The following is a 22,106-nucleotide window of genomic DNA, read 5'->3' as shown; positions in this document are numbered from 1 at the left end:
CATCCTGGGGAGTGCAAAGCCACAGTCTCTCAAGTCTCTACAGTGGGTGGCTTGCCCACTGTGCCATCCTGGGGAGTGCAAAGCCACAGTCTCACAAGTCTCTACAGTGGGTGGGTTGCCCACTGTGCCATCCTGGGGAGTGCAAAGCCACAGTCTCTCAAATCTCTACAGTGGGTGGGTTGCCCACTGTGCCATCCTGGGGAGTGCAAAGCCACAGTCTCTCAAGTCTCTACAGTGGGTGGGTTGCCCACTGTGCCATCCTGGGGAGTGCAAAGCCACAGTCTCTCAAGTGGATAACAGTCTCCACTGGTCCTGGAGGGGGACTAGTGCCCAGAGTGCTTCGTGCAGCCCTGCTCGACACAGATGCGGGCCTGCCCCTTCCGCCAATGGGCCAGCGGTTTTTGAGATGAAGGGCCCAGTTCAGCGGTGCTTGAGACGGCGGTGCCTAGCGGAGCGGTGCTTGAGACGGCGGTGCCCAGCGGAGCGGTGCTTGAGATGAAGGGCCCAGCGGAGCAGTGCTTGAGATGAAGGGCCCAGTTCAGCGGTTCTTGAGACGGCGGTGCCCAGCGGAGCAGTGCTTGAGATGAAGGGCCCAGCGGAGCAGTGCTTGAGATGAAGGGCCCAGTTCAGCGGTGCTTGAGATGAAGGGCCCAGTTCAGCGTTGCTTGAGATGAAGGGCCCAGCGGAGCAGTGCTTGAGATGAAGGGCCCAGTTCAGCGGTTCTTGAGACGGCGGTGCCTAGCGGAGCAGTGCTTGAGATGAAGGGCCCAGCGGAGCAGTGCTTGAGATGAAGGGCCCAGTTCAGCGGTGCTTGAGATGAAGGGCCCAGCGGAGCAGTGCTTGAGATGAAGGGCCCTGTTCAGCGGTGCTTGAGACGGCGGTGCCCTGTTCAGCGGTGCTTGAGACGGCGGTGCCCTGTTCAGCGGTGCTTGAGATGAAGGGCCCAGTTCAGCGGTTCTTGAGACGGCGGTGCCCTGTTCAGCGGTGCTTGAGACGGCGGTGCCCTGTTCAGCGGTGCTTGAGACGGCGGTGCCCTGTTCAGCGGTGCTTGAGACGGCGGTGCCCTGTTCAGCGGTGCTTGAGATGAAGGGCCCTGTTCAGCGGTGCTTGAGATGAAGGGCCCAGTTCAGCGGTTCTTGAGACGGCGGTGCCCTGTTCAGCGGTGCTTGAGACGGCGGTGCCCTGTTCAGCAGTGCTTGAGACGGCGGTGCCCTGTTCAGCGGTGCTTGAGACGGCGGTGCCCTGTTCAGCGGTGCTTGAGACGGCAGTGCCCTGTTCAGCGGTGCTTGAGATGAAGGGCCCTGTTCAGCGGTTCTTGAGACGGCGGTGCCCAGCGGAGCGGTGCTTGAGATGAGTGTCCTGGTCAGCGGATCCGGCCCAGGCATGGATATCACTCGCCACCTGACATGTGGCTGGCGGGGCCTTCCTGCCCATCTGTCTGGTGGCTTGCGGGCCCTCCTGGGCTGCAGTACCCGGCCTGTGGGTGTCCTCCTGCCCACCTGGGACATGGCTTGCGGGCCCTCCTGGGTTGCAGTACCGGGCCTGTGGGTGTCCTCCTGCACACCTGGGATGGGGCTGGTGGGGCCCTTCTGGCCAGCTGGCCTGCTGCCGGACTTGTCGGGCGTGCTGCCCTTCCCACCCTTCCCTGTACGCCTGTGGCCCTTTGCCACCTTTGGCGGTGTGCCAGGTGGCACCAGACTTCCTGCCGGAGCCAATGTAGGGATTTTGGTCCCTGGTGTCTTTGGTCTCTCGCGCCGGGCACTGGCAATCTTCGGATGCTTTTCCGGGGGTGGGCTGGCCGTGCCTTGGCTCCTAGCTGAACTGGATGCCCTTGAGGGTGGGGGACTCCACAGTCCATGGCAAACAGTCTTTACAGGTCCCGGTTTTGTGGTGGCTGAGGTGCTGATTGGAGTCTTATGAGATGGACAGGGTGGGGGAGTTGTTGGAAAGAGGTCAAGTTTGGAAAAAAAAAGCAATTTGGAAAGAGAGGGACGAGTAGGTGTAGTGGGTATGGGAGTGGAGGAAGAGGATGTGGTTGTAGGAGTGTGAAGTCTGGTGTCTTTGGGTGCAGGTGCTTGGGCTGGAGGCTGTCGTGAGGTGGATGGCTGTTGGGTGGGTGGCTGCCTGCGTTTGTGTAGTTTGGAAGAGGGGGTGACAGACACACTGGGAGAGGACACAGGGGACGTGTAAATGGTAGTGGGGGTGGTGACTGCACGTGTGCGGAGTGTTCTGGTGGGTGTGCTGGTGATGGACGTAGTGGCTGAAGATGTTGTGCATGCAAGTGTGAGTGGAGACGTCACAGGCAGGGAGGAGGGAGACGAGGAGGAGGGGGACACAGTGGAGGCAGTGGCTGTTGGTATGTCTGCATGTGGATGTTGCTTGTGTGAATGCTTGTGTGATGTGTGGTGCTTATGTCTGGATGAGCTTCCCTTGGGTGTTGAGGTGTGTGCAGGCTGGTCTGATGGTGTGTCTGGGATAGGCAGAGGTACAGGGGATTGGGTCTGGGTGGAGGAAGTTGGAGGGGGGAGGCTAGAGACAGGGACAATTGCTGCCGTCAGTGCTGAGGCCAGAGCGTTGAACGATCGCTGATGGGCAGCCTGACCCGAATGAATGCCCTCCAGGTATGCATTACTCTGGTGCACCTCCCTTTCTACACCCTGGATGGCATTCAAAAGGGTAGACTGCCCAACAATGATGGTCCTCAAGAGGTCAATGACCTCCTCACTGAGGGCAGCAGGGGCGACAGGGGCAGGGCCTGAGGTGCCTGGGGCGAAGGAGATGCCCACCTTCCTGGGTGAGCGGGCACGGGGCAAACGCTGAGGGGCTGCTGGGAGGGCGGTGCTGGTGCGCTGGGTGGCGGCTGTACCTGTTGTTGCGGGGGGCACGGATGTTGCCGCCACCACAAGGGAGCTCCCTTCAGAGGACGAGTCGCTGTCACTGACATCAGCACGAGTCCCCGCTGTGGAGCTCCCCTCGCCCTCCGTCCCACTGGTGTATTCGGACTCCGTTGCATGGCCCTCCAGGGCCATGTGGGATGCAGCTCCCTCGTGCTTCGATGCCACTTCTCCTCCGCCTGATGATGCTAATGCACACATGAACAGGAAGACCACAAAAAAGGGGGGAGGAGAAATAAAGACATGTTGAGTGCATGCATTGGCGACACCGTTGGCGGAGAGGACAGACACAGAAGCCCCCTGCACTACGCCGCGCACTTGGGGTCCACTACGCAATCCGTGGGACATGGCCTACAAGCCTATGGACGACAACTGCACACATAGATGACACAGGGCCATGGATACCTGTACTTGGCACCCTACAGAGGTGGGGGGCGGGAGCACAGGGCCATGCCTTACGGAGTGGCCTAGCCTACAGAAATCGCCCTGGCCTAGGGATACCCACAGCCCTCCTCCCCCACCCAGACACCTCCACTGCACGCAATGTCAGCAGAATGTATTTGTACTCACCCCCTTGTGTCTGCTGTGATGTCCTCACACGCCCATCCAAATCGGGGTAGGCCACCGCCAGGATCCGGGACATCAGAGGGGTCAAATGACGACAGGCACCCCTCCTACGTTGGGAGGCCATCCCCCGCTGAGCCTCCGCCGTCTTCCTGCTCCAGCGTCGGATGTCCTCCCACCTCTTCCGGCAGTGGGTGCCCCGTCTGTTGTGGACCCCCAGGGTCCGGACGTCCTTGGCGATGGCAGGCCAAATCGTGACTTTCTGGTGGGCGCTGACCTATGTGACATGTACAGGGAGAGAATAATTGTCATCACCTTCTGCATGCTCGATGTGAGTGGCCCCCCATCCCCACCCTTGCCATGTGGCACATGCTCTCATCTGTCGTTTGATGCATGCCTCAATCGCTCCCCTCCCCACCATCTTTCATCCACCCCACTCAACCCAGGCATTGCCCACTAAGCATGGTCCCTGTGTACTTACCTGTTGGTCTGGAGGACCGTGGAGTAGCGCATACTGGGGGAGGACCCCATCCACAAGTTTCTCCAACTCCTCCGCAGTGAAGGCAGGGGCCCTTTCCCCAGTCGCATGAGCCATTGTCTCTTCCAGACCGATGTCACAGCAGCACTTGCAGTGTAGGTCCTCTCCTGTGGAAGATCAGGTATCGAGTGATTAAGCAGATAGAAAATGGCGGTCACGCCCGCGGCGGTGCGTACCGCGACCGCCGGCGCACATCGTCATTGGCTCCTGAAACCCATAGGGTTCAATGTTAACCAATGCGGCTTTGCGCCGCGGTCTTCGACCGCCTACCGCCGCGGTGTACCATGCCAGCGCATTGACCTCACATCCCACCGTCGCACTTCACAGGTCAGGCAGCCGCCATTTCAAGGGCCCACATGGCTTAATTTCTACTGCGTCACACATACCTAGGCCTTGCACCAACACTCATACAAACCTTTCAATGCATTGGGAATCGTGTTATGTGCAAGCTGTGGTTACGTACCTGTGGGTTGATTGACTCTGTGCTCGCTGTTGTCCTTCATAGGCACCGTCTGCTGGGACATGCGAGGAGATGGAGGAATCATCCCGTGTACAGACCGCTGGTGGACCTGTCGACAATGGAGGAACGACATGTCATACTGACATACAGGCTTGACCGAGCCACTATACAGGAACTGTGTGCCCAGCTGGAGCCAGACCTGATGTCACCCATCCGCCAACCCACAGGGATCCCCCCTCTAGTGCAGGTGCTGTCAGTACTCCATTTCTTAGCAAGTGGGTCATTTCAAACAACAGTGGCCATATCATCAGGGATGTCCCAGCCCATGTTTTCCAAGGTGTTGTCCAGAGTGTTGCCTGCCCTGCTCAAACACATGCGGAGCTACATCATTTTCCCTGAGGTGGGGGATTTCGTTAAAGTGAAAGGAGACTTCTATGCCCTTGGACATATTCCCAACATCATTGGTGCCATTTATGGGACACATGTTGCTTTGGTCCCCCCCAGCAGGAGTGAACAGGTGTACAGGAACCGGAAGAGTTATCATTCCATGAATGTACAGATGGTGTGTTTGGCAGACCAGTACATCTCCCATGTTAATGCCAAGTTCCCTGGCTCAGTGCATGACGCATACATCCTGCGGAATAGCAGCATCCCGTATGTGATGGGGCAACTCCAGAGGCACCGGGTGTGGCTATTAGGGGACTCTGGTTACCCCAACCTGTCATGGAGTTGGCCCCAATGACCCCAATGAGGAATCCCAGGACAAGGGCAGAGGAACGGTACAATGAGGCCCATGGGCGGACTAGGAGGGTGATCGAGCGTACTTTGGCCTTCTGAAGGCCAGGTTCAGGTGCCTCCATATGACAGGTGGATCCCTAATGTACTCACCAAAGAAGGTGTGCCAGATCATCGTGGCCTGCTGTATGCTTCACAACCTGGCTTTGCGCCGCCAGGTGCCTTTTCTGCAGGAGGATGGTCCAGATGGTGGTGTTGTAGCAGCTGTGGAGCCTGTGGAGAGTGAAGAGGAGGAAGCCGAAGAGGACGACATAGAGAACAGGAACACAGTAATACAGCAGTATTTTCAATGACACACAGGTAAGAGTACACACCGGCATATTACATTTACTTAAAGACTCCTACCTCTCTACTGACTTTTTCCCCCAGTGTATGGTAACTGTGTTGTGACTTTCCCTTCCGTTTTCAGAGATGTGGGCCCCACTGCGTGACATCTGCTTTGTTTCCCCATGGACTACAGCTGTGTGACAGCGGTTTGTTGGCATCACAATGTGAATGATCATTTTGGCACGGTCATGTCTAATACATTTGTTCTAAATCACAGCCAGACTCCAGATTGTTTTGTGTAATAAGTGTTTTTATTCAAGTGCTCTAAATTGGATGGGTGGTTGCAAATCGGTGAGGGGTGATGGTGGAGGATTGTCCATGGCAGAGTCCAGACTATCAGTATCACAGGTGCATTGCTTAAATGCCTGTGGGAAGTGGAGCAGGGGCAGTTTAAGGTTGGACAGGGTGACAATGTGGGACAGTGGGATGACAATCAGGGCGGTATCCTTTGCTGGCGGGGGTCTTGAAATCTTACTCTTTCTTCTTCCTGGATCTCAGGGCCCGCTTGCGGGGTGGTTCTCCTTCTGTGTTCTGGTGGCCTGTTGGTCTTGTGTCGGGGCCTCCTGTCCACTAGCGCCGGCAGAGGTGGTAGGCAGTTCTTGGGGCATGCTAGTGTCAGGGGCCCTTTGAGGTGCCACAGTATCCCGCAATGTGGTGACTACCTCATTCAGGGCCACTACGATGGTACCCATGGCGGAACTTATGTTTCTTAGTTCCTCCCTGAACCCCATATACTGTTGCTCCTGCAGAAGCTGGATCTCCTGAAACCTGGCCAGGACCGTCGCCATCGTCTCCTGGGAGTGGTGGTATGCTCCCATGATGGAGGAGAGGGCCTCGTGGAGAGTGGGTTCCCTGGGCCTGTCCGCCCCCTGTCGCACAGCAGCCCTCCCAGTTCCCCTGTTTCCATGGGCCTCTGTCCCCTGGACCGTGTGCCCACTACCACTGCCCCCAGGTCCCTGTTGTTGTTGGGGTGTTGGGTTAGCCTGGGTTCCCTGTAGTGGTGGACACACCGCTGATTGACGTGTCCTGGGGACAGAGGTATGGGCCCGCTGGGTGGGTGCTGTGCTGGTGTTTCCAGAGGGGGGAAGGTCTGCTGTGGCCTGTGGCTGTGTGAGGGGAACCGACTGTCCCGAGGTCCCCGATAGACCGGGCTGGTCATCTAGATCCAGGGAGACAGAGCTGCTGTCCTCACTGTGGGCCTCTTCTGGGGGTGGAGTGGACATTTGTGGACCCTCCTGCGCGGTGACCTGGCGTTCGGGTCCTGCAGGGGTATAAAAGTATGGTTATTGCTTCTGTGTGTGCCATAGCGTGCAATGGGTGGGTGCCCGTGTACCCCAGTGCTGGCATTCCTTTGTGGGGGCTGTTGTGACGGTGTTTGGGGGGGGGTTGTATGTGTATGTGCAGTGGGCATGCTTAGGTGATGGGTGTCCATGCTTTGTGGACGCAAGCAGGGCTAGGTGTTGGGATGGGTGGGTTGTGATGGTGAGACATTTGCAAGGAGTAGGTGTGATGGGGGTGGGGGTGAGGGTGGGGGTATGAGTTGGCATGCAGGTGGGGTGGGGGGGAAGAAGTAGTGAAGATGAGACTTACCAGAGTCCATACCTCTAGCTACTCCAGCAAGGCCCTCAGGATGCAGGATGTTCAAGACCTGCTCCTCCCATGTTGTAAATTCTGGGGAGGAGGTGGGGGTCCGCCGCCAGTCCGCTGCACCGCGATGTTGTACCTGGATACCATGGAACGCACCTTCCCCCGTAGGTCGTTCCACCTCTTCCTGATGTCGTCCCAATTTCTTGGGTGCTGTCCCACAGCGTTGACCCTGTCCACTATTCTGCTCCATAGCTCCATCTTCCTGGCAATGGTGGTGTGCTGCACCTGTGCCCCGAACAGCTGTGGCTCTACTCGTACAATTTCCTCCACCATGACCCTGAGTTCATCATCAGAGAACCTGGGGTGTCTTTGCGGTGCCATGGGGTGGTGTGGGTGATGTGTAGGGTGGATTGTGTGGTGCTAAGTGTGGTGATGTGTATTGTTGTGTTGTGTGAAGTGCGTTCAAATATTGCTGGGTGATAGTGAATTGGGCGTCTGGGTGCTCGGATTTCTTAGCTCGGTGCGTGTTCACGAATCTCTAGGAGTGGAGGTTTGTGGGTGATGTGGGTGTATATTTTATATTGTAATGGGTGTGTGGGAGTGGTGTGTGTATGTGTATCAGGTGTGTGTAGTTTTAATTGTCCAATGTGGTTGTATTTTGTAAGTGTGTGTGTATTTTGAGCGTGGCGGTGTGTACCGCCAATGGAATACCGCGGTTGAAAGACCGCCGCGTGTATTCGTGTTCGTGATAGTGTGGGCGTATTTCTGTTGGCGTGACGGTGGAGGTTTGGTCATCGCCAGTTTCTCGCTGCCCTTTGGTGTGGCGGACTTTTGTGGATGTCTGTATTTTGGCGGTTTGACTGTTGTGGGTCAGAATGACCGTGGCGGTTACCGCGGCCACAGCGGTGTTATGGTGGTCTTCTGAACGGCGGTAAGCGCCTTTTACCGCTGAGGTTGGAATGACCACCTTAATACACTTTATATCACTTTTCAGTGATATCTCTACAAATTCACATTGCAACTTTATTCGTTTTGACCTACAATTATCCTGATAAATATTATATATTGTTCTAAACACTGTGTGATGTATTTTTGTGGTGCTATATGGTGGTATTGTATGATTTATTGAACAAATACTTTACACATTGCCTTCTAAGTTAAGCCTGACTGCTCGTGCCAAGCTACCAGAGGGTGGGCACAGGATAACCTTGGATTGTGTGTGACTTACCCTGACTAGAGTGAGGGTTTTTGCTTGAACAGAGGGTAACCTGACTGCCAACTAAAAACCCCATTTCTAACAAACGGGTACCACTCCTGACTGATTAGAAGCACGATATGGACTGGTGTATGTTGGCAGAAAGGGAGGTTTATGAAAGTAGAGGTTGCCCAATCAAATGGTCCAAAATATGGGGAAACTGGAATGCATTTCGGCGTGATTTATGTGCGCCAATAATAGGCACCAATAAGGCTATCTCACATTTGATGCGTTCAGTCTCTGCTTTGATCCTGAAATATGTGCTATTCACAGTTTATGTTTAATTGTTGTGTTACTCACAATAAAAAGATTTTGAAAAAAAAAGAATAGCATGACCAAGAACACATCTAACAAGGAGGAAGCAAGGAAGCAAGTGGGTTAAAGTGCCACAGCACAAACTTGTCTCAACGGCAGGTGTACACTGTCTTTGTCAAGAAACACCTGGCTACCAGAATTGCATTACAGTTTTTGGGTGGAAGATTAAAGACATTCAACTGTTGCCGCTCAACTCCAAGCATGAAGGTGGAAACTGTGCGGGTTTGGGTGCAAGACCCTGCCTTACTGCTGTGACACGAAATCCTCCAGAAAGAGCAGCCTGATTGGTGGACAAAGGTCCATGCCCATGATTTCTGGATGAAGAGTAGTATTGGCAGAAAGGTGTACCGGACTCCAGAGTTCCAGTGCAAGTGGAACACATCCCCTAGTGAAAGACACTTTGGAAACTCCAACAGTCAAACCATTGCACATTCTCAGAGGTTGTGAACAGATGGATCCTTGGTTCTACATATTCTTGGAAGAGACCTTGCACTACTTCCTGAAGCATGAGCCATTTGTGGCCTGCAAGGCATCAATAGATTAGTATGTCTGCCCTGTCATTCAGAGATCAAGACAGATGTTGTACAACCATGAAGATGTTGTGAAGTTCGAGCCATGTGCAGAGGCGCAGGGCCTCCTGGCACAGGGCCCACAACCCCACTCTGCACTGTTTGTTGCAATACCACATGGTGGTAGTGTAGTCATTGAACACTGAACCAGCCTTCCCCTGATGGATGGGAGGAAGGCTTTCAATGCTAAGTGTATAGCCTTGAGCTTCTGAAGGTTGATATGGAGCTGGGAGTCCGCCAGAGGTGTCTGATCTCCACCTGTCCTAGGTTGCCCCCCTCAAGCCAGAAATGATGCATTGGTAATCACTGTCAGCTTCAAGTGGGGAATTGAAAGAGGTTTGCTACTGATCCAATCATGGTTCATGAAACACCACTGCAGATCTTTTGTAGTCTCTCCCATGATCTGGACCAGGTCGGAAAGATTTCCCTGGTGCTGTGCTCACTAGGATTTAAGGTCCTACTGCAGAACCTGCATGTGCCATCTGGCATGTTTCACCCACAGGAGGCCATTAGACCCAGAAACTCAAAGAAAGGGAGCGTTTGAGAAGGAGTCAGGTGTGACTTCGGCAAGTTGTTAGTGGACCCCAGCGTATGCAGAAGGTTCACTCCAGTCTGGAGGTGGGTGATGACTGCCTGGGGCAAGCCTGTGTTTAACAGCCAGTCATCAATGTAGGGCAAGAATGGAACCCCTGACCTCTGCAGATATGCTGCAACAACTGCCATCACTTTCGTGAACACCCGAGCGGCACTGTTGAGGCAAAAGGGGAGTACAGTGAATTGGAAATGCTCCTGGCCTACTGTGAACCACAGATAATGCCCCTGGGCCTGCAGGACCAAAATGTAGAAATAACAGCAGTACAGTGCTACCATCTAGTCTCTGGGGTCCAATGCAGAAAGGACCTGAGTTAAGGTGAGCATTTAGAATTTCTCTTTCCATAGTAAGGCCTTGAGGGCGAAGTTCTAGAATCAAATGGAGGCCTCTGTCCTTTTTCGACACCAGAAAGTAATAGGAATAACAACCAAGCCCTGCATCTGATGCTGGCACCCTTTTAATGGCCTGCATTTTCTGGGGAGCAAGGAGAGATGGTCCTCTGTCAGCTGATCCGAAGAGGGTGGAAAAGGTGGTGGGGTTTCCAGGAGTGAAAGCGCATAACACCAGTGTACAATCCAGAGCACCCACTTGTCACAGGTTATCATTTGTCACTAGTGACTGGTCCTGCTGCCAATGGGATGGGAGTGCTGTGTTGAATGCCAACAAAAGAGGTTTGGAGGCTGCGACAGCCAGAGAGCCTTGGGACTGGACAGTACACTGGGTTTGAGTTCCATATCCTCTGGGGGACTGTGTTTGCGACCATGAAAAGACTGGAAGCCTGCTGGCATGGGAGATAAAGCTGTAAATGAGGGCATGCTTTGGAGCCTCGGCCATGGCCATGGAAGGGACGAAAAAAGGAGTGCTGTTGTCAGGAAGCCAAGGACAGGCCTAGGGGTCTGGCAGTGACCTGAATCTCATAAAGAACTTGAGGACTGTCTCATCCTCATCCCGAGAGGCAGAAACCATCAAAGGGCATGTCTATCAGACAAGATTGGACATCCAGTGGAAAGCCTGTCGATCTCTGGCACGTGTGGTGGTGGAGTGCCACGGCTGACACTATGGCCCTGCCTAGCAAGTCAGTGGTGTCCAGTCCCCGTCGAATGCTGAACTTCGCTGTCTCCTGACCACCTACCAATGCGAGGCTCAAGATGACCCAACACTCTTCTTGGTGCATAGGCAGCAGCTGGGCAAAAGTGTGAGTGTATCAGCTCAAAAGGCATGTAGTGTTCACCAATGCAAATGCCAGGCTGGTGGAAAAAAAGACCTGATCATCTTCCCAAAAGTGTCCAGCCTCTTTGATTCCCTCTCTGGTGGGTAGCTAGGGATTGAGCTCAGGTTCATTTTGGACATTGAGGCTTTCACCACCAGGCTCAAGAGAGAAAGAGAGAGATGCTGGGAGAAGAAGGCCAGGTCTCTAGGAGCAGGATGGTGGCAGTAAGCATTCACCCTGCCCATGGGAACCCACATGCAGGGTTTGGCCCAGGAGAATGTTGGGGAGGGCCTCATTAAAAAGGGTGTAGGGGTTCCATAGAGCTTGCCCCCAGTGCAAGTACCTCCATCAAGATATTGGTCTTCATCTTGACAAAGGGAAGCTGCAGGTTGAGGTTCCCTCTGCTGCCCTTCGCTTCACCATAGCAAATTATGCTCTTTTTTTTCAGTGACGAGGCCTGGAGGAGAAACCAAGCCAGAATCTGGAGATACGTCCACACCACTATCATGGCCTAGCTCCTCATACCAGTTCTCCTCCTGAGAGGATTTATCTCACAGAAGGCCATAGACTTCTTCATCACCCTTCTAAGGGAGGGTGGGTCTGTCAAACAGTGCCAGGGTCAGGGCTGGTTGACATGGTCCAGCTGGTGCCACTGTCAATGTTGAGGGGTGCTGAGACCCTGTTGTCCTGGAGTTGGAAAGGAAGAGAGGTTCCTCTCCATCAAGGATCCACCAGGGTATACCATCAGGGGCATTTATCAGCTCTGTGGGCCTGAGGGCGTGCCAGAGGGAGTCACTGGCCCAACAATAGAGTAAATGGCATCATAAACCTCCTAGAGTTGCTCCTGCTCTGTGGAACTCCGGGAAGTGTGGTACAGATCTGGCTGCCAGCTCCTTTGGTGGAATGCTGGAGCGGGGCCTAGAGGCATGATGCTTGATAGTAGAAGCTGAAGAACACTTCTATTTTGTTTCAATACCAGTCATTGAAAAACAACTTAAAGTGGGATGAAGATCATCTGTGGTATCGACTCTGAGAACAAGCCTGTGATCTCCCATGGGTATTGGGACCAAGAATGACGCAGCGCCTTCTATTGCTGCGCCATCAGGGGCTTTAGCACTCATCCGCAAATTGCCTTTGAATGCATGGATCTGCAGTCAGTGCAGGCACTGGAGCTGTGGTTTGACCCCAGATACCTCTAGCAAATCAAATGTGGATCAGATAGACATCTGCTTGTGACATTCCTCACATGGTTTAAATCCTGTGGGCTTGTTGGAGGACATATACCTTGCACACTGGGAGCTAAGCTGAAAAGGAATTGACAAAGATTATGTAAAAAGTGGACAAAAACAACCTTGGATGCTCTCAACCCAAGCTGTTGACGTGGAAAGAAAGGAACTGATGTCACCACGCTAGGGTGGTGCCTATGTGGGCACCACACGTCACTTCTGATGTGGAAAACATTGACGCAGGACCACTCGATGCAACTACTGACGCCCAAAGGCACTGATCAAGATTTACTGGATCCAGGATGATGCCTAGGGAATATTCTAAGGTGAGAAATCTGTGTTCAGAAGTCCCTATCAGAATCATATCTTCTCCTCAAGGACGTCTTGCACTTCCTCCAGGAGAGGATCCTGTCACATGCTCATTTGATAAGTTTTTGCAGAAAGTAACATGGTTCTGTCATGGAATTAAGTTCCAGAAATGTGTATTGAAAGTAAAAGTGTTTGTACTATCCTAAACTTAATGTATTTTTGTATGAGGCTCAAAATGGCCCTTTTTTAGTGAGTGCTCTGGGCAACTGAAGACAATTGTTTTTATTATCTGTTGTGCTGCTCACTGTTTAGCATTAAATGCATGTTAGACTGGAGGGCTTTCTAATGTGTTGTGTTTTTTTTTTTTTAACAACTCCATGCCATTGTTTCCATGTTTTAGTTCCCTGGTAACTAGGTAGTTAAATGTGCATTTGCCGACTTCAGGTGATAGTTGGGGTTTATACAGTGGTTAATGTTTTTGAAGGTATATAGGTTCTTTTCCCCCACAGGCCTTGAGGATGGCTCTGTGGATTTTTGATCCTCATCCTAACATCATTTGAAAGGTGGTCTAGTGCTTTCAAGACTGGCTTGAAATGTGTAGGAGTTTACAAGTTAAGGCATAATCCAGAAGCCTGATTTCAGAGTCTACAGCATGTCAATAAGCTTCTTTTAGGGACTGGTATAGGCACTGGTTTATGCCCTTGACCACCGTATGGGATTTAGGGAGCAAAGGATGTCTCTCAATGGAATATGACTCTCTGGTTCTATACTTTCAGTGTGCTAGATAGCGCCTCACCAATACTGAAGTGCTGTTTAAAGGGGGCAGAGCTGGACTCTGTTCCACCCAACATCAGGACACTGCTTAAAGCACCGCCCAGACAGAGGAAGCTCTTTTACAGCTAGTGGAAACTTTGGGTCTGGTACTCAGCTGTCCATGATCTCCTCCGCCACCAAGGCCAGGCTACCTCCCGAGAAGCCTCCAGCGGAGGTGCTGCTGAGGTGGCTTGGTGTGCGGCTGCCGTGTTTTAGGTAGCCAAGCACCAAATGCTTACATTTTCCACCAGCAACTCCTAAAGCAGGCGTTTATTTCTGAAAAAAGTATGACATGCAGACCCTGGAAATTTGCTTTCAGTGTACAGGAGACATTTTTGATTTCTGTCCATGAATGCCATGCTTTTCCTGGTGGTGACGGACAGAGAATTACCATCAGACCATTATTGTAAAAAGGGAAGACATTTGCTAGGGGACTGCTCCTTTTCCATACATGCTTTTGTGCACATTTTTTAAATTATTATTTAATGCTTCAAGATTGGCATTCACCAATCTTGGAACAGTAGACATTAAAAAAAAATGGTAGCCACGTCATTTCATATGTGCATGAGTGAGTGGTAATGCATGCCTGCATATATACCAGCATACTGGCCTCCTGTAGCGTAATGATGCATGTGCACGTACACGGCTTTATGCTTTGTCTTTTTTTTCTGTTTGCACCAATGCTGAACAGCAACGCTGATAAGTATGCATTGGTAACCAAAAGAGCTAAGACCCTTATTACAATTTAGGCGGTTAATTCTGTTCCATGCGTAAACTCCTGTTTACACATGAGACAGAATTAAGAGCTTGGTTTTATCTAATGCATCCCATATGTATTGGATGCATAAAATAACCCAGCATTTGTTAAATTTTGGCAGGTCAAGCATGCCGAAATTTAACAGGGGAAATGTGTAAGGTATTTACAGTACCATGCAGATTTTGGTGTGTTCCCCGTTAAATCATAACAGGTGCTATTTATCGGACCTGATAAAAAACGAACCCCAGAATTTCGTTATTTACCAGGTGAAATAAATAACATATTTACTTTTAATTAGGCACTAAACCTATTGACTTTCTCAATATAATACACTGCTGTGGAGGTTTGGGCAATGGTGAAGGGCACCCTACCTATTTGGGCTCCTCATTGGAATGCATGCTCAAGAATGAAGCAGTGCTCACTAGGGCGGTAGCGAGCCATTGGGATTTTTAAAATCCATGAGGTACATGCATCACAGAAGTTGTTTGGATAAGCCAGGTATGTCCATTGTGGGCAAGATGAGCAATCGACCCTTGAGGGAAAATAAGGCAGATGTCTGAGGGTACCACCTAAAAGTGGTGCTAAATTAATTAAAAAAGGACATATAATTTACTCTTTTACCAATGGCTGGGAAGCGCTCCACATGGCAACGTTCTACCTTACCTACACACTGACAATCTGTACAGTGTTTTGGTCCCTGAACAATAAATTGGGGTTAGTTAAGTTCATTGATGCTAACGCCACATTCTAAGAGTAAAACAGAAGTGGGAATACAAGTTAGAAAATCGGTTTATTGTTACAGAACACTTTTATTTGAAATCTTTTGGTTACACTGCTATGGGCCCCTCGTTTCTTATCATTACTTAACATATTTTTGCTGTGTTTCTTTAATATTTGCATAAAGATTATGATGGAAGAACTACAAAAAGACCAGTATTTTAAGCATTTGGAACTATGTTCCTCAACTGGTATTATATTTTTGTGGAATTAAATCTTTTTTTAATGCATAGAGCTCAGTACGTTTAACCCCTAAGAATAGACATAGATAAAATTGGTAGGCAGCTACTGTTAGACACCCTTGTGCCAAATGTTACAATTATGTTCCGACTTTTCTAAGAGGACATAACCTGTTGTGTTAGAACACTTACTGCTCTTGAGGCCCAACAGTTTGAGGAATCAGAACATAAAATGTGGCTCATGTTTTGGTGTTTGCATGTTTTTATTTACTTCTGATACCTCAAGTAATCTATTTTGTTTGTTAAAAATACACCTTTCAAGTTGCACTCACTTGGATCGACAGTGATCCAAGTGTTTGGGCAAGCCAGTTAAGCCAAATGTTTGGTGTTCTTCAGTGAAGAACTGCACAAAAATACATCCCGCTGTAGATGGGATAAAAACTGACATCCACCAATGTGCAGGCATGGATATATGATGCAACTTTATACAGTCATAGCTGTATGAGGCAGTCACGCCTCCTGGCAGGCACTCCAGCAAGCTAGTCTTTAGGGCTGAGCCTGCTAGCTCATGCGTCTCGCTTGCAAGACTTTGTTGTGTTAATTAAACAGCTTGGAGCCTGCCTGTCGCTCACCATTTGCTGGTTTGCGTGGCACTCTTCTTTACAGACTTGTAATTCGTCAAGGCACACCTGGCATCATTTCTGTTTCTCTGTGTGGAGCAGGGATCAAGAACTAATTGATTCAAATTAATTAGTCCCCATCCGCTGCTCTTGACGTGATCGAGGTACTATTTGTTCTTTTTAACTTCTAGTGCCCCGTAAACCGAAGGCTTGTTTCTGTTTTTAATCAATAAAGACCCATTCCACCCACCTCCATGCCTGCACCATGTCTGCATGTTTTCCTGCCGGGACAGGAAAGAGAACGCACTATCGTATTTATCTAAATTTGCATTAATTTTAAGAGTTTGCTGTTTATTTTTACATACTTACCATGTGTTGTCTTTTTTTGCAGTGTTCCCGGTGCATGTACGGGGCTGGGTCAGGGAGCGGTTCTGGTAGTCTGCGGGAGTGCCGGTTGGGTGATACGTTGATAGTCAGCACTCGTGCACCACAACTGTTCCTCTATGGGCATGCAGCTGTGGGGAAGCTGCAGGTTGTTTTTAAGCAATTCAAGTCTCTGGGTTTTGGGACTTGGTTGCTTAGAAATGACCATGAGTAGGAAGTGGTGCTTTTAGCACTGCTGGATTCTGCTTTGTGTAGCGTGGCCAGTTATAGAGTTTGTGGAGGAGGCAGCTACTGCTCCAGAGGGAAAAGCTGCTCAGAAGAGAAAACATGTACAGGTGTTCGAGGATGACGATCTGTTACAGATTTCAAGAACAGATCATCAATACTTGATTAAGAAGGCGATTGAAGCCACTTTAAATCCACCACAGTCAAAAAAGCAGAAGGGTGATGGGTAAATATGTGTAGGGGAAAGTTTGTTCAGATATGCTGGCATATATTTGTGAGGTCCTTGGTTTTGAGCCTCAATCTCTGGACTCAGATGGGTTTTATTCCCAGTATCTGTCGTGGAAGCTCTTCCACTACATGACATTATTAAAAATAACCTTGCAAAGGAGTGGAAGAATGTCGATAAATAGAGAATTCCTTGGTTTTGAACAAACGGTAACTTCTTGTTCAGTATGAGGATCAATATCCGCAAATTCCGAAGGTGAACTCAATTTGGTCATCCATGGCATGGTCCTCCTCCTTGTCATCAGAGGAAGCAACCCGTTCGGATCCTGTTGAGAGAAATGTACAGGCAGGTTTATAACGAACTTACGCAGCTTCTAATTTTGGGATATGGACCAGCACTTACTCCGCCTATGTTTCCCAGGTTCTCATTACGGATTTTGAGAAACTGTTTGAATGTCTTCAGGAATTGGGTGATCCAATTCCTGTTTTGGTTCAGACGGAGATATTACCCTGGTTCCTTTCTGATGTAACTTACACTACTCTTTTGGTCTCCTTCAGGGGCAGCTGTTGCTTGGCATAAATCCTGTGGACAAAACCATGGCATCTGGAATCTACACAGAAACCCTTGACACATGAATTGCCCTTTGAAGGTCTGACATAGTTTGGGGACAAACTAAACACTATGATTTAGAGATCTGCTGAAAAAGAGAAGATACTGAAACATTTTCAGTCTTTTCAAAGAAAGAAATCCTTCCTTCAAAAGCACAATTTCCAGTGTGCTTTGAATTGTTTACTTCCCTTCTGGGCCGGGCTCATGGTCGGAGAGCTGCGTTCACCAGCAAGTCTCGACCACAGGCTCAACACACTCAGAGATCAAGTAAAAAATGACTATCCCGAGGTTGGGGCCAGACTTCAATTTTTTCTGCACCAGTGGTTCCAACAGATATCAGATCAATAGGTTCTCCCCATCATCAGCCATGGCTATCAGATCCTTTTTGTTGGTCTTCCACCTACAGAAATGTTTGTGCTACTCCATTATCCAGAGACATTCCAAAAAGAGTCAATGTTGAAGGTCGTGGAGAAACTGTAATGAAGAAAGCAATTGTGTGGAGGGAAAGACTCTCTTGTTAGTCTGAAGCCGGATGGTTCCTTACACCCAATCGTGGATCTGAAAAATCTAAAAAAGGTAGTGATGTTAGAACCATTTTGGATGAAAATTTTCAGTCCATCATACCTTATTCAGCAGGTTGATTTTTTGGCAAGTGTGGATTTAGAGTACGCATATTTTCACATCCGGTTTCACTTCGACAGACAAAGGTTTCTAAGGTTTGCAGTGCACAAAGTTAATTTGAGTTCCAAGTTTTACCCTTCATTCTATCAATGGCTACTCAAACCTCCACCGAGGTATTGGCTCCAGTAGTGGGGTGGTTACAGCTTCAAGGTTTTTTGATTGTCCTATACGTTGGTGATTGTCTAATCTGTACTTCCTCTCTTCCTAAGGCACTGATGGCGGTGGAAAGAACAATTGCCCAGCTTCAACAGTTAGGATGCAAACTGAACATTTTGAAATCACAACCAACCCCTGTTTAGAGGTTACAGTTCATCAGTGCAATTTTGAACATGAGGTAGGTGGAGCAGTTTTTCTTTCATAATCACACAGAGAGACTCACCAGTCTGGTCCCTGCAGTCAACTCCAGCTAGGTGTTGGATGAAAGTTCAGGGCTGAATGGCGTCCACTACTGGGCTAATCTGCATCTCAACCCTGTCATCAATCATATGATGGCCCACTGAGACCCATCCCTAGCCAATTATGACTGTCTGGTTCCCCTTTCTTCTGTGCTGGCTCAGGATTTGGCTTGGTGGTGGGACAATCCCAACTTAGAGATGGGAGTCAGGTTTCAGTTCCTGACCCCAACATTATTGACAATGGATGCCAGTCTGGGGTCCCTCAAAACAGAGAGTCAGAAATCATTGGGGGACAGGGTTCAGTCATCCAACTGGAGAGAGTTGGCAGCAGCTTGGGAAGTGATCCAGGTTTTACAGACTCAGTTGCTGGGTGTGAATCTGGTGATCTGTACTGACAATAAGGTGGCACATTGATACCTGAAACGACAGGGGGTGGTACACAAAGTCTGTTCCTCATTCTTTTGGCCAAGCAGGTTTGCTTTTGGGCGGGTTCTCATTGTGTTGCCATGAAGGTGATTAATATACATGGACATTTAAATTTTCATGCAGTGAGTCACAATCTGCCCTCCTCAGTCCTTTGCTTTCAGGAGACCCTGGATCAATCTCTTTGCATCCCCAACGATGCCCTCTTTCCGATATTTTGTCTGGATGTGGCTTATCCTCAGGCTTGGCTATGGATGCACTTTCGGTCCCTTGGTCCCAAGGTCTTCTGTAAGCATTCTCTCTCATTCCCCTCCTCCCTAGGGAGCTGCAGAAGATCCCAGTGGAAAAGGTGTTGGTACTAATGATACCTCCCTTTTAGCTTGCCGTCTTTGGATTCAACTATCTTGGAAACAATCCACTCTTACAATGCAAATCAGGGTTCTTCTGTAAAGTGGTGTACGGTTCACCAGATGGATCCGGTTGAGGGCATCCTTTTCAAGTTCTTTAATGGCTAAGGAATGGATTTTTGAAGAATCCACTCCCTCCTTCCCTGTCGGCTCAGTGGGCAGCAATTAAAGCCTATCAGGGGTCTAAAGGGGAACTGGAATCTATTATTCCTTTAATGGTCTGTCTGCTAAAAGCTTTCAGCTTTCCAGTGACGTTAATTAGTGTTCTTTCATGGGACTTGCCTACTGTGCCACAAGAATTACAAATGCTTCGATTTGTACCCCTTGTGTCGGCTAAAGCAGCTTTTCTTCTAGTCATTACTGCAGCCTGACAATTGGGTGAAATTAGTGCATTATTGATGTCTTATCCCTTGTTACAGATCCATCCTGATCAGGTGATTTTGTGGTTGGATCCAACTTTTGTCCCTAATGTTTCATCAAAGTTTCATTTTGCAACAGGAGGTGATTCTCCCGGCTTTCCTGGAGAGAGGTTGATGCTCTGGTGCCATCCTCTTTGGATGTCAGGAGAACCCTACAGGTTTGTTTACAAAGCACCAAGTAGTTCTGGCTTTCTAATTCCCTGTTCATCTGCTTTGGTAGTATCCATAAGGGTAAGAAGGTGACAAATTCCATGCTCAGTAGACAGGTGCTTCAGGCAGTCTGTCAGGTCCTATAAATCCTTGGGTTCGGAATGGATCTTTGTTTTCAGGTCCAAGTACACTCTACCTGGTCTGTTTCTGCTTCCTGGACTGAGGCTGAGGATTTGTCTGTTCAAGAAATCTACAGAGCTGCCCCTTGGCAGCCTCATCACACTTTTGTTAAGCACCATTATCTGGATGTGGTGCATGCTTCTGTGAATAATTTTGATCTTTGTATTGTGAATGCAAAAACAACAAGATGAAATGATGGAATGTTTGAAATAATCTCAGCCACTGGCGATCGCTCGGGCCGCACTCCAGTCCATCATTTTTTGCCCACCATGCCAACTCAGTTTGGACCCAGCCATAGGCAAATCAATCTTGACCCTGCTCCTCATGGAAACAGTCCAGCCCAAACTGCCAGGCCAGGTCCTCTCTGAACCAGAACAGAAGCAACCTAGGGCCTCTTTCGCCCTAGGTGTTTTGAATGCAGCAATGAAGTGAGTATAATTTATTAATATTTTTGTAGCTGTTTTGGTGTCCAGCTTCTTCTTGCTTCTTTTTGCAGTCCTCATACAGTTATGAATGGGGCCAGTTCCTATGAGGGGGTAATGAAACCATTACTTACTTCATTACCCTGATTAAAGCCCTACTCATCCCAGTCATGTCCCCAACCCTCACTTTTCCTTCTGTTGTTTTTCTGGTCTTGCCACTAACAGGCATGGAGGCGGGTGGGAAGGATCTTTATTGATTTAAAATAGAAAACATATTAGTGGGTTAAAATGTCTGGTAGGAGGTGGGACGGCCTCATTTAGTTATGAGGTAATGAAGTTTACCAGTAAGTAATGGTTTCAATCCTCTATACAAAAACGTCAAACAAAATGAACCAGTGCTAACCACGAGTCTCCAAGAGATGAAAGAACCGGAGGAACTTATCCTAAAGTTCTTATTGGAATGACAAGCAAGGTTTAAAAAATTGAGCTAAAAAAAAACCTTCTGTATGTGTGGATCTTGCATCTTATTTTCTATATTTCGAATCATGGCTCTGAAGCAATGAGTCGAACTTTCTCATCTAGAGTACTTGTTACAGGTACGTGACAAGCGTTCTTATTGTTTCTAGGTCTACACAGTGTAAGAGGGACATGATGATCTACGACTGCAGAGCCATGAAACATCGCACTAAAACAAAACGGCTGGCACACTGCTCCATTGGGGCATTTGCAAACTTTCTATTTCAGTTTGATCAGGGCTTTTAAAATGTAATGTGAAATCCCTGCAGAAAGGACTGTCAACGTTTGGAGAAATGAATATGTTCGTGTACCACCTGCTCTAGCAAAGAAACTTTAAAGAATTTTTACTGCACTTCATTCAGGAAAAACAAAAAGCTCATATTTTCAGTCTTCTGGAATTGCGGGACTACACAAGCATTATGCCAGGATAACTTTCCCCATAGCTATATGACGGTCCCTGTAAGCACCATGTAACCATGCTCATGGGTCACGTTTCTGTTGCTATATAAAGAATTCCCTTACTCTCGAGAGATACACTCTGCTATAGTGGTGCACCCAATAAATATAAATTGAAATTGATGGCGTGTAAAAGGGTGCCATATTGTATTATGAACTTTGATGAAGGCAAGGGAATGTGCAATTACGATTATAAATTACAAAACATTGCAAATCAGGCTAAAAGGCTAGTGTACATCATTCCACATATCAAGTATTAAACCCAGCAAGGGCATTGGATCTGAACGATCGTTGTGAAATGGTGAAGCATCAAGTAGTCAGGCGTCCTGATGTTGCCCTACAGTACAAATCACACGGAGGAGCTTTGGGAAGAAGCCTGTGGTACATACACATGTTGAACTCTGTGCACGGTAGCATCTATTTTAATCATTGAGTATTTTGTTGTTTTCCGTTCACTTGAAAGCAGCCTGAGAGAAGAGATTGATTTAAGAACCCTGCTTTCAATGGGAGGAGCTGACTGCAAAGATGTGAAAAGTCTGCTGCCCTGTTGGTGGGCCTGGACTGAAGGCGCAAGGATTGAAATGTTTATGCCAGTGGCCCCAGATCTATTTGGTTAATGGTCCACCTAAGGAGATACGATTCGTGCACCATCCTGAACACTGGTAAAATTAGTTGGGTCAGCTTATCTCGTTACTTAGGAGGCATGGACAGATTTCGTTTCTGATTGTTAGGTCTTGGTTTACCCTTTCCTTACCAGGAGATAGAACAGTTAATTTTCTCTTTTGTGCTGGCTGAGGGACAGCAGGTCGGAAGTAGCAAGTTGTGA

General features: G+C 49.1%; 1 protein-coding gene across 2 annotated transcripts in view; it reads right to left on the bottom strand.

The window, feature by feature from the left end:
• Nucleotides 1–22,106, bottom strand: part of ADCY5 (adenylate cyclase 5) — a 1,737,221-nt gene that overhangs the window by 424,868 nt on the left and 1,290,247 nt on the right. The window lies entirely within an intron of this gene.

Source organism: Pleurodeles waltl, chromosome 3_1 (genome assembly GCF_031143425.1).
Source record: "Pleurodeles waltl isolate 20211129_DDA chromosome 3_1, aPleWal1.hap1.20221129, whole genome shotgun sequence".
In the NCBI taxonomy this organism is placed as follows: domain Eukaryota; kingdom Metazoa; phylum Chordata; class Amphibia; order Caudata; family Salamandridae; genus Pleurodeles; species Pleurodeles waltl.
The sequence above is the reverse complement of the archived record's forward strand: the minus strand, read 5'-3'. Positions and strand labels throughout refer to the sequence as shown.